The following is a 12,800-nucleotide window of genomic DNA, read 5'->3' as shown; positions in this document are numbered from 1 at the left end:
TGACAACTTGAAGAAATCATTTACAGCTGGACATTAGAACCTTCCTCTCTCTCAGGAAGAAGGGCTTTTATACAAGGGAAGGCCAAATCCAGGGACAACACCAGATGGCTTTCATAAAGGCGAAGAAAGAATGAGAGACGATTATAAGTGGGTCAAGGCCAGAAGATTGAAGAATGTAGGGAAATACACATCACTAAGGAATTCAGAGAGCTGGGGAGACAGCTCATTGAGCAAAGGTGCCTGACACCCTGAGCTCAAACCCCAGGCCCCACACGGTATAAAGAGACAACTTAGTCCACAAGTTCTTCTCTGACCTCTGCGGGCATGCCACAGCACGAGTGCATGTGCACATACATAAAAGTAGGTGAATAAAATACATATACTTTAAAAAACAATTTAGAACATGACAGGTGGGTCTGATGGCAGATTGCCTATAATCCCAGCAGATAGGAGGTAGAGGCTGGAAGAACATGTGGTAACAGTCATCCTCAGGCACAGAACCAGTTTGAGGACAGCCTGGGCTACATAAGATTCTATCTATAAACAGTGAATGAATAAACAAATCGATAAATAGATGATAGATAGATAGATAAACAGATGATATATAGATAGACAGATATATAGATAGATGATAGGTGATGGGTAGATAGATGATAGATAGACAGACAGACAGACAGACTCGTGAACATTTGAGCACATATCTCACACCAAGAAAGAAAAGGGGAAGAAAGTGAATCCAGCATTGAGACTTAGTGGTAAGAATGTCCTCCAAGTATGTGACAGCACACAGCAAAAGAGAATGGGAAATTATAGTTCAATTTCACAGTAGAGCCGTGATGGCTGAGTGAATAATTAAATCTGAGAAGCTACGGACAGGGGAAAGCCAACATTGACACACATTTGAAACTGGCTGTCTGGGGAACAGACAGCAACGGGGAGGAGATACAGGCGGGAGAAACTGAATTTGGAAGGAAGACGATGAGTCCGCCCTGGGCCCATGGCCGTTCTGAGGGGATCCTAGTGAGGAAAGGCAGCCGGCAGAAAAACATGTCAACTTTGCCAGTAGACAGAGGCGACGCTGTGTTTGTAGAGGGGCTTGGGATTTGGCTGTGTGAAGCATCTGTAAATTATATTTACCAGCTAATTTCTAGTTGCATTCCCCCGTATTTTGATTTATATTTTAATCCTGCAAACTGACCTGGAAGAGAAGACCATCTTGACAGCCAAAATTTGTTCTTTGAGTTTCAGATTCTGATGGTAAGGGGTAGAAATTTTGAGTAATTATGAAGGAAAGGAGGGACACTCTGCAAATATCAGAAACAGCCTCTACTGCTGGCCAAGACTAGGAGCAAGATACAAAAGACAGACATGTCTCTACTTGGAACCATAGAAAAGGGGAAGGGGAAGTGATAAGGTATTGTTTTGTATCATGTCCACTTCTGCATAACCTGTGAATGAGAAATACTACAGCTGCCTGTGGGTACCCAAACAGACTATCAATCAGAGTAAGGTGTTGTTTTTCCTTTGAAGAGAGAATTGTTTGTTTAAAACTAGCCTAAAATACACAGTCGCATAGGTACATTTTGAGTTCTCAATTGAAGATTTGAGTCTATATTGGAATTACTGTCAAGAGTTTGATGAATGGAGTCAAAGTACATGACAAACCCATAGGAAAATCTCCTAAGGGACCCCGCTGTTTGGTATAATGAATACACACCAAGAAATTTTAAACAGAATTCCTGATGGCTGGGTACCTAGAAATACACTTCATATTTGTTGAGTAAAAATGAATATGGATGTGGTACAGGCTCATATGACTCCAGGTACTCTGGAGGCAGGGATAGGAGGGCTGCAAGTTCAAGGCCTGTCTGGGTCATGTAATGAGTCCCCATCCTAAAATAAGTGTAAAGAGCTGGGGGACGCAGCTCATGGTATAGCACTTGCCAGGCAGGCATGCATATGACCCAGAATCAAAATCAATGCAAACTCCCCAAAATCAAAAGGACAGAAAGAAAGAAAGAAAGAAAGAAAGAAAGAAAGAAAGAAAGAAAGAAAGAGAGGAAAGAAAGAAAGGTCTATTTCTGTTACCTATGTGTGTATTAGCATGATATAATGGATGCAGACATTAGCAGTGGTTAGTTTGGGAGACTTGTTACTATTTTGCTCCCATAGTGACCCAGGGAACCCAAGTTGGACCCTGTCCACAGTTATTTCTCTGCCCTCTGGTCCCCACCAAGTCCCACTCTATGTTTCTACAGATCCCTTTCTGTTTAGCACCCTGCTTTTACTCAAGCCTTATCTCACACTCAGAATGTGTTTTCTTTCCTAAGTAGATAATGCTGTTCTTTGCCAAGATCTGTTCGGCTGTGCCTGGGAGCCCATCCCCCATCTCCTGGGCTATTAACTGCTAACAGTTCCCAGCTGTGTCCCTCATTGAACACTACACTGGCCACAGGGAACTGCCTAACCTAACCCAAGATGACGCCCTGAGGGCGGGGCACGATATTTTTTTACATTCCTAAAAGCCTGCTATGGATAATCAACACTTCAATATTAAAAAGAGATAAAACATAAATTGCCAATATCAGAAATCAAAGTGGGGATATTACTAAAAGTCCTACATACATAAGCAATAAATATGACAACTTAAATGGAGTGAGAAAATTTTCTTGAAAGGCAAAAATTACCAAATAAATAAAAACATAGTAAAAAAAAGGCTAAGGAAACCTTTAGAGGAATAAAACTTGTAATTAAAAGTATTTCAACAAGGCTGGGATGTAGATCAGTGAAAAGGTAGTTGCCTGGCAAACATGAGGCCCTGGTTCAATAGCTCCTGGCCACTGAAGCAAAAATAATAAAAACCCAGAGACAGATATTGGGGGTTAAGCTGAAGATCAGAAAAGCAAAGTAGCCAACCAATATCTCTTACCTCTACCAAGGCTGAAATAGAGATACTGTCTTAGCTGAATCTCAGATGATATACCTCTCTAGTGCAGGGATTAAAAGCACAAACTCTGTTACTCTTTTAGACTAATTCACTCTCATGTAGTCCTGGTTGGTCTAGAACTCACAGAGATCCATCTGCCTCTGTCTCCTGAGTACTGGGATTAAAGGTGTAGCCACCACCGCCCAGTTTCTATGGCTGTCTAGTGTGTCTGGCTTTGCATTCTGATCTTCAGTGGCTTTATTGGATTGTAAACAATATATCACCACAATTCCCCTTTTTGTCTAATACAAAAAAGAAAGAAAGCTGTAACTAATAAAAGAAAAGCCATGCACAATAAGTATATATAATCTATACAGGCAAGAAGCACATTAGCAGGGTCTAGTCAATTTGCATTTGACAAATTCAGAGAAAATACTTCATTATCTATTCCATCTTGGTAAATCCAAAGTCTTGAGTCTAAGTTAACTTTCTATTCTAATTTGCATTATCACATTATCTTTTAACGTCTCTCAGCCTTTTATACTTTACATTTCTTTAGTGAGTTTATTTTCTGAGTCTGGCAAACAAGGAAAACTTAGCATCTAGTTTTCAACTCCCTCAGAAACCCAAGAAGGAAATAATATTAACTGAGTAAACAGGAAGTGTGAGCAAGCGACTTCCAAAACGTGTGTGAAATGACAGAAACAGCTGGCTGCCTGGACAGCCTAAGGCTCTTCTGCAACATTGGGCAGCCATTTTCAGACTACAGGCCTAGCCTATCTGACAGATTTTTCTATGAAGCAGGATTTTGAAGGACTGTCCTGCCTTGTCTTGGAAAGCTTTGCACGCACTCTCTTTTGTGTCCTGTTTGTCCAAGTTGGACAGCATATTGTCAGCAGTCGAGGCAATGGCACGTTCTTGCCCTGTGGCTTACTTTTACCACAAAGAAAGTAAACTCCATATGGAGTTTCTTCATCAACTGTCTGGGGGCAACGGTATCTTTAGGGGATCCTGAAAAGAAAACTGGATTTAGTGACTTTGAACAGAATTATAAGAACTTAGATCCACTTTACTTAAATTTTCTGATTTGTGTCTTGCCTTTCCTGATTTATTTACATCAGTATAGAATGTAGGGGCTCTAGTTGTTGGTGTTTCCCATACACTGCAAGGAAGGATCCAGTTAGTTTTCCTTGTAAGTTGAAGTCTCTTGCTTTGGAGATAATTGTTGTTAATCTCTCCAAAAAATTACTACAAACTCTTTGCCAGGATTCATTTTTCTACCCATAATTTGTAAATTTCATCATTAGTAAAATTATAAATTATACTAATTATAATTACAAAATTATAAAAACTACAATTTCTGATGGATCTATTCCTGCTAATTGATGAAGTCTCAATTTTCCTTTTTAGAATCAACTCAGATATCTTTTCTACATAAGTTTTTAAGTTTTTACTCAATTTATGTGATAAAAAGATCAATTCTATGATAATATCTTCCCTCTACATTAAAGTTCCTGTAGGGGAATGCTTAGAGGGTAATATGACTAGGATGCAGTTAAGCTTTGAGTCCACACAGTCCACAAGTGCAATCTGAAATTCCTCTTCCACCAAAGCCAAATCTCTCTCAGCTTTAGCCATTTTAGCTGTTAATTCCCTGGAAATATTTAAGTCCTTGTCACCATCTAAGATTTTGTTTAAATTAATCATTTCATAGGGTTTTATACCAATAATGTTCTGTACATGGGGAATGTCTCCTAGAAATCTTTGAAAGTCATTAAGAGTCTGCAATTGATTTCTCCTATTTTGTACATTTTGGGGTCTAATTTTTTGTACACTTATTTTATAGCCTAAATAATTAATAGAATCTCCTCTTTGTATTTTTTCAAGAGCAATTGGTAATTCTCAATGAGGCAAAAATTTCTTCTTCAAACATTCTTTCTAAAGTATCTACATTTGAATCAAATAGTAAAATGTCATCATCCATGTAATGGTAAACTATAGATTAAGGAAATTGCTTATGCTTTATTTCCAATATCTGCTGTACAAAATATTGGAACAGGGTGAGACTATTTAACATTTCCTGTGGGAGAGCCTTCCATTGATATCTCTTAGCAGGCTAAGAATCATTCTAAGTAGGCACTGTGAAGGCAAATTTTTCTCTGCCTTTTTTTTTAAAAAAAGGAATACTAAAGAAACAATCTTTTAAATCGATAACTATGAGAGGCAATGCTTTAGGCAATAGAGAAGGCAAAGGAATTCCAGATTGTAAAGAGCCCATTTGATAGGGATGTTCTTCTGTGTATATGTTTATCTTATTGGTTGATGAATAAAACACAGTTGGCCAATAGGGCAGCAAGATAGGTGGGGCTAGGAGATGAGGAGGATTTGGGGAAGTGTAGGTAAAGAGGAGCTATCATGTGATGCCAGGAAGTGACATAGCTGGGCAGAAACTGCTACTGGCTAACCATAGAGTTATGGCACTCTGTATAGGTAGACAGGAAGGGAAATAGCTGGGCAGAAACAGGATGTTAGCAGGGACAAACAGGAAATCATGCTCTTGTCTTCTCTACGCAGAGGCTGAGCAGTCACAATGTAGCAGGCAAAGGAGTTTCAGGTCTGGCTTTCCCCAGTAAGATAAGACCACATGGAAATGCTTAGATTTATAGAAATAGGTTAATAATTAAGAATAAGAAATCTTAGCAAGAGGCCAACAGCTTTAAAACTAATATAGTGTCCTTGTGTTGCTTTGGGGCTGAGAAGGGTAGTGTGACCTGCCAGAGCAGAAACATTCATAACACCCATTGGTTGAATCACCTTAGTAACAGTTCTTAGATCTGTTACCATTCTCCATTTTCCAGAATTCTTCTTGATAACAAATACAGGTGAATTCCAAGGATTTGTTTGATTCCTTAATATGCTGAGCATTTAGTTGTTCATGTACAAGCTCTTTTAAAGCCTGCAGTTTGTCTGTTATTAAAGGCCATTACACAACCCATACAAGTTTGTCTATCAACCATTTTAAAGGTAGGGCTGCTGGTGCTTTTGGAAGATCAGCAGCTGTTGTGTCCTGTTCTTGCACAACCTCGATAGTTAGTAATTGTTCTTTATAATACCTTCTTATATTTTTTTCTGGACACATATGTTAATTTAGGGTTTGTTTCTAAGATTGGGGGAATGTTAGTCTGAGTATTCCATTGCTGTAACAAATCACATCCCCACAAATTCATTGCAATATTAGCAACATATGGCTTTAATTTTCCTCTCTATCCTTCCGGCCCTATACATTCAACCCATCTCGCACTCTGTTTTATCTGAGATAAAATTCCAGTCCCTAACAGTTGAACATTCACCTTCCGAAGAGGCCACTTTGCATGCCAAGATTCTGGTGAAACAATTATTACACCTGTACCTGTGTTCACCAGACCTTCAATGACAACATCATTTATTGATACATTTAATTTTGGTCTCTGATCATTTATAGACGTTGTTAATATACTCATTTTGTAGTTTTTCCTGAATTTTTGTTCTCTTTTCTATAGCTGTTCTATTATCCATTAAACACTAAGCATTAAACACTTTTATCTATTAAACATTAAAGAGAGAGATAGAAACAGCTTCACAAAAACTGATTCAGAAAATATAAGTAGAGGATGCTGGCCCACCTCTAGTGCCCTGCTCAGAGCCTCCTGAGGTCTGATAATGGTGAACCAGGACATCCAGAGTCTGCTGCTGTTGCTGGTTCTGCCTCCACCCACAGGAAGAGGAGAGCCATTAGAGTATTGGAACCGCTTGCACCCACCGGAAGAGAATCTTGGACCCATACCCACCAAGAGAGGGTGAGACCCCACCAGTACCTCTGGAAGAAAGGATGGAACACAACAGTATAAGAACACATTCAACAACAGAAAGATAAATATGATGCCACCAGAGTCTAGGAATGTAGAGAAAGGGGAACACTCCACCACTGCTGGTAGGAGTGCAAACTCATACAGCCACTTTGGAAATCAGTATGGGAATTAGTCTACCACAAGATCCAGAAATTCCACTCTTAGGCATATACCCAAAGGATGCACATTCATACAACAAGGACATCTGTTCAACAATGTTCATAGAAACATTATTTGTAATAGCCAGAAACTGGAAGCAACCTAGATGCCTGTCAACTGAAGAATGGATAAAGAAAATGTGGTACATTTACACTACTCAGCGGGGGAGGGGGGACAACAGAATCATGAAATTCCAGGCAAATGGATGGAACTAGAAGAAAGCATCCTGAGTAGGTAATCAAGTCACAAAAAGACAAACATGGTATGTACTCACTCATATATCGCTATTAGACATAGAGCAAAGGATTACAGCCTACAATCCACACCACCAGAGAAGCTAGGAAACAAGGAAGATGATGGGTAAAGTCCTTCTGTGTATGTTTATCTTATTGGTTGTTGAATAAAGCACTGTTGGCCAATAGGGAAACAAGATAAATGGGACTCGGAATCAAGGAGGATTCTGGGAAATGTAGTAAAGAGAAGTCTTGTGATTCAGGCAGGGAGTGAAATAGCAGGCAGACTCAGAATATAAGCAGGGACAAACAAGAAATCACTCTCTTCCTCCTCCTCTCTTCTCTGTGGAGCCACCATGTGATCCTGGGAAGAGGACCCATGCCGCCAGTGTCCTCCATATGATAAGTCTTTATAAATATATAGATTAATGGCTGTGGTTGATACTTAAGACAGAGAAAGCATATAAGAAATCCTAACCATTGGCCATCAGCATTGTAACTAATATAAACCTCTGTGTGTTACTTGAGGCCCTAACATGGCAGCAGGTAAGAGAGACATATGTGGTCCCTTGAAGAAGGGGAAAGGGACAAGATCTCTTGAGCAAATTGGGAGCATGGGGGGATGGGAAAGGGAAATAGGAGAAAGAGAAGGGGAAAAGAGGAGGGGAGAGGAAGACATGAGGGAGCAGGAATATTGAGTCAGGGGAAGAATAGAGGAGAGCAAGGAAAGAGATGTAATAGAGGAAGCCATTATAGGTTTAAAGAGAAATCTGGCACTAGGGAAATGTCCAGAGATCTACAAGGATGACCCCAACTAAGAATCTAAGCAATAGTGGAGGGGCTACCTTAAATGCCCTTCCCTAATAAGGAGATTGATGCCTACCTTATATGTCATCCTAGAGCCTTCATCCAGTAGCTTATGGAAACAGAAGCAGACAGCCACAGCTGTCAAACTCCTGGGATCCAGTTGCAGAGGGAGAAGTAATGAGCAAAGGGGTCAAGACCAGGCTGGAGAAACCCACACAAACAGCTGGCCTGGACAAAGGTGAGCTCATGGCCCCCAGACTGATAGCTGGTAAACCAGCATAGGACCAACCCAGACCCCCTGAACATGGGTGTATGTTAGGAGGCCTGGGCAGTCTATGGGGCCTCTGGTAGTGGATCAGTATTTATCCCTAGTGGACAACTGGACTTTGGGAACCTATTCCACCGAGAGGGATACTCTCTCAGCCTAGACACATGGGGGTGGGTCTAGGCCCAGCTCCAAATGATGTGACAGACTTTGAAGATCCCCATGGAAGGCCTCACTCTCCCTGGGGAACAGAAAGGGGATGGAATAGGGTTTTGGTGAGGGACAGGGGAGGAGGGGGAGGGAGAGGGAACTGGATTGACATATAAAACAAGATTGTTTCTAATTTAAATTTTAAAGAGGGAAGAAAAAGAAAATATTAGTAGATCAAATATTCCCCAATTTATTTTATTTTATTTTATTTTATTTGAGACTAAGTCTTAGTGAATAACTTGGGAAGGCCTTAAATTTAGTAATATATAAGACAGTGTGCTAATAATGAATGAGAAGGTAGAGAAATAGATACCATAGAAAGAACCAGAGAAAAGTCTAGAATGGTGAACCCAATAATGGAAACAAAGTGTACCAGCTGAGTTAAATAGTAGAATTGAGATGATAAGGTCCTCTTAGCTGGCTCAGTGGGCAAAGATGGTACCACCAAGCTCAGTGACCCTAGTTGGATCTCTGAGTCCCACTTTAGGAAGGACAGAAGCACTACCCAGAAGGAGTCCTCTGACTTCCATATTCATGCTATGGCATACATGCACACGCTACTTTCTTCCAGGCAAATAAACATGCAATTTTAAACAAAGAGAGAGAAAATATCCAGGAAGCTTAAATAACAGTCAACAAAAATTATCTAAGATGAAGACAGCACAGAGTACATGAGCAAAAATTAAAAAACAAAAACAAAACAGAACTTCACACAAGAAGGTCTAACATACCTGCATTTGAAGTAATAGAGAGAGGAGAGTGAATTGAAAGCATATTTTTTAATAACTTTATGCAAAAAACACCCTTGTTTGGAAAACTCTATTTATAGATTCTCACCAAATTTAAGACCAATAAATAAAAAGAAAGTCCCACTTGTTTTCTTTTTTTGATGTAGCTTTTTCACTTTTTTCCATTTTTTTTTATTTTTGACTTCATTTTACATTCCAACCACAGTCCTCCCTCTCACCCCATCCCCTTGCCTCCTCCCACTCTCCTTCATCTTCCCCAACGCACGCCCAGTCCACTCCTCCTCACGGGTTAGGGCTCCCATGAGGAGTCGGCATAATCTGATACACTAGGTTGGGGCAGGACCGGGACCCTCTCCCACGCATAAAGACTGAGCATGTCATCCCACCATAGGAATGGGCTCCAACAAGCAAGCTCATGTACAGGGATTATATCATGGTCCTACTGTCTCTGAGCATGGCATCTCACACTAAGGAATGGGCTCCAACAAGCTAGCTCATGTACCAGGTTTGTGTCATGGTCCTACTGCCAGGGGCCACTCTGATAGTCCAAGCTTCACAGCTGTCTCCCATATATGGAGGGCTTAGTTCAGTCCCCCGGAGTCTCCACAGTTGTAGGTCTGGAGTTCATGAGTTTCCATGAGCTTAGTTCAGCTGTCTCTGTAGATTTCTCCATCATGATCTTGTCCTCCCTTGCTCATATGTTCCCTCATCCCTCTCTTCGCCTGGATTCCCGTAGCTCGGCCTGGTTCTTGGTTGTGGATCTCTGCAATTGGTTCCATCAATTATTGGATGAGAGCTCTATGATGATGATAGTTGGGGTGTTTATCAATCTGATTACAGGGGTAGGCCAGTTCAGGCGTCCTCTCTACTATTGCTAGGAGTCTTAGTTTGGGTCCTCCTTGTGGATTCTTGGGAGTTACCCTAGCACCAGGTTTCTGCCTAAGCCCATAGTGGCTCTCTATATTGAGATATCTTTTTCATTGCTCTTCCATTGCAACCCTCCTTGCCTAGGCCATCTCATTCCATACTGTTCTCACCCCCTCTCCTCCCTCTTACAACCCCTCCCCCAGTTTGCCCTGCAGATATCTAATTTCTCTTCCCGGGGTGATCCATGTGTCCCTCTTAGGGTCCTCCTTGTGCCCTAGCTTCTCTGGAAATGTGAACTTTAATCTGGTTATCCTTTGCTTTACGTCTAATATCCACTTATAAGTGAATACATAGTGTTTGTCTTTCTGAGTCTGTGTTACCACACTCAGGATGGTTTTTTTTCTAGTTCCATCCATTTGCCTGAAAATTTCATGAGGTCATCAATTTATGGCTGAGTATTACTCCATTGTGGAAATGTACCACATTTTCCTTTTCCATTCTTCAGTTGAGGAGCATCTAGGTTGTTTCCAGGTTCTGACAATTACGAATAATGTTGCTATGTTTAAAACTATTGAAAGTTACCAAGTAAATGACATATTACAATGATGTAAAACGATATTGTCATCTTTTTATTGATGAGACATTGAATGAGAATGGCCCCTATAGGCTCATATATTTGAATGTTTAGTCCCAAGTTAGTGGAACTATTTAGAAAGGATTAGGAGGTGTGACCTTGTTGAAAGACATATATAACTTGGGGATGAGTTTTGAGGTTTCAAAAGCCCACACCAACACCCATTCCCAGTCTCTCTGTCTCTCTGTCTCTGTCTCTGTCTCTGTCTCTGTCTCTCTCTCTCTCTCTGTGTATGTGTGTGTGTGTGTGTGTGTGTGTGTGTGTATCTGTTTCCACACCCCTACCCCCCATAGTTTGAATAGAATGGTCCCCATAGGTTCATTTGCATGCCTAGTCCCCAGTTTGGAGAAATTTAGAAGGTGTGTGGCCTTTTTGGAGGAGGTGGAGGTGTGCCACAGGGGTAGGTTTTGAAATTTCAAAAGCCCATGCCAGTCATAGTCTCCTCTGTCTGTCTCTGTCTCTGACTCTCTCTCTCTCTCTCTCTCAGCCTCCTACTTGGCAATAAGAATGTAAGCTTTCATCTATTTCTTAGGAACTATCCACTTTAAAAACAAAACCAAACCAAACCTGGAGCTCTCCAAAAGACTAGGCTTGCTGTCCAGAGTGCTCGAGGGATCCACCCACCTCCACCTCCTGTGTTGAGATTAAAAGCCTGTGCCACCACCGGAAGCTGGTTAGCAGGGTACTGGGATAACACTTAGGTCCTCATACTGTGCATCAAGGTCTTTATGACTGAGCCCTCTCCCAGGCTCATGAAGCAACATCTTTAGACTGCTGAACAATAACAATAAAAACGCATTCGTTCAGGGAGCTGGAGAAATGGCTCAGACAGTAAAGTGCTTGTCACAAAAGCACAAGAACCTGAGTTCAGATCCCCAGAACCCACATTAAAATGCCAAATGCAATGGGCACATGCCTATAACCCCAGTCCTGGGGGACATGTCTACAGGGATCCCTAAAGCTCACTGGTCAGCTAGTTTAGCCAGTTGATGAGCTCCAAGTTCAGGGAAAGACTCTGTCTCACAAAATAATGAGGAAAACAAAGCAGCACATGGGGAGTGATAGAGGAAGACAGCAAACATTAACTTCTGGCCTAGACATGTATTCATACATAATACATTTGCACAAAACACACATAAGAACACACAGAGAGAATAAAAAAAATCGTGGCTCAAAGTTCTATAAGCATGGAAAAATACATCAAGGATGAAAGCTAAATTAAAGGTATTCTATTTTTAACATTTAAAATGTTATTTTTAAAACGTGAAATGTTAGACAGGTGGTGGTGGTGCATGCCTTAAATCCCAGCACTAGGAAGCAGAGGCAGGCAGATCTCTGTGAGTTTGAGGCCATCCTGGTCTACAGAACAAATTCCAAGTCAGCCAGGGCTACACAGAGGAACTCTGTCTCAAAACAAACAAGCAAACAAACAAACAAACAAAATATGAAATTCTTAGGAAATACAAAATATGTATAAGATCTATATGTGGAAATAATAAAATACCTCTAAAAGAAGTTAAAGAAAAGCTAAGTAAATAGAAATATATCTATGGATTGAAAGACTTAATACTCAGGTCACCTTTCTATAAATTGGTCTGTAGATCTGTAACCCACAGAAAACATAATACCAATTAGAGTTGCAGCGAATTTTTATGCAGAAATAGAAGACTGAGTGTGTTGACTATCTTGGTTATCACCTTAATTCACCTGGAAAGAAGGAACCCCTCCTAAAGAAATGTTCATCAGTTGGCCTGTGGGCATACCTGTGGGGCATGTTCTTGATTGACAATTAATGTAAGAGGGCCCAGACTACTGTGGGCAGTACTATCCCTAGACATATAGTCCTAGAATATATAAGAAAGATAGCTGAATGTGAAGCAGAGTGCAAGTTAGTAAACAGCCTTGAATCCTGCCTTAGTTTCCCTTGATGAGGGTCTCTAACCTGAAAGCCATAATAAATTCTTTCCATCTAAGTTGCTCTTAGTCTTGGTGCTTATCTCAGCAACAGAAATGCATACTAGAACACTGAGTAAAATGTGTATAGGAAAAAATAAAGGGCCCAG

At 40.7% G+C, this 12,800-nt stretch overlaps 1 protein-coding gene across 1 annotated transcript in view; it reads right to left on the bottom strand.

Moving 5' to 3' along the window:
- The window catches only part of Fbn1 (fibrillin 1), a 217,741-nt gene extending 210,965 nt beyond the window's left edge, over nt 1–6,776 (bottom strand). The window contains exon 1 of the mRNA XM_027421965.2: nt 6,589–6,776. The gene's annotated coding sequence lies outside the window, so the exon portion shown is untranslated. The remainder of the gene's footprint in view (nt 1–6,588) is intronic.
- Between the last annotated feature and the right edge of the window lie 6,024 nt (nt 6,777–12,800).

Source organism: Cricetulus griseus, chromosome 6, assembly GCF_003668045.3.
Source record: "Cricetulus griseus strain 17A/GY chromosome 6, alternate assembly CriGri-PICRH-1.0, whole genome shotgun sequence".
NCBI lineage: Eukaryota > Metazoa > Chordata > Mammalia > Rodentia > Cricetidae > Cricetulus > Cricetulus griseus.
Note: the sequence above shows the minus strand (reverse complement) of the source record. Positions and strands in the feature narration are given on the sequence as shown.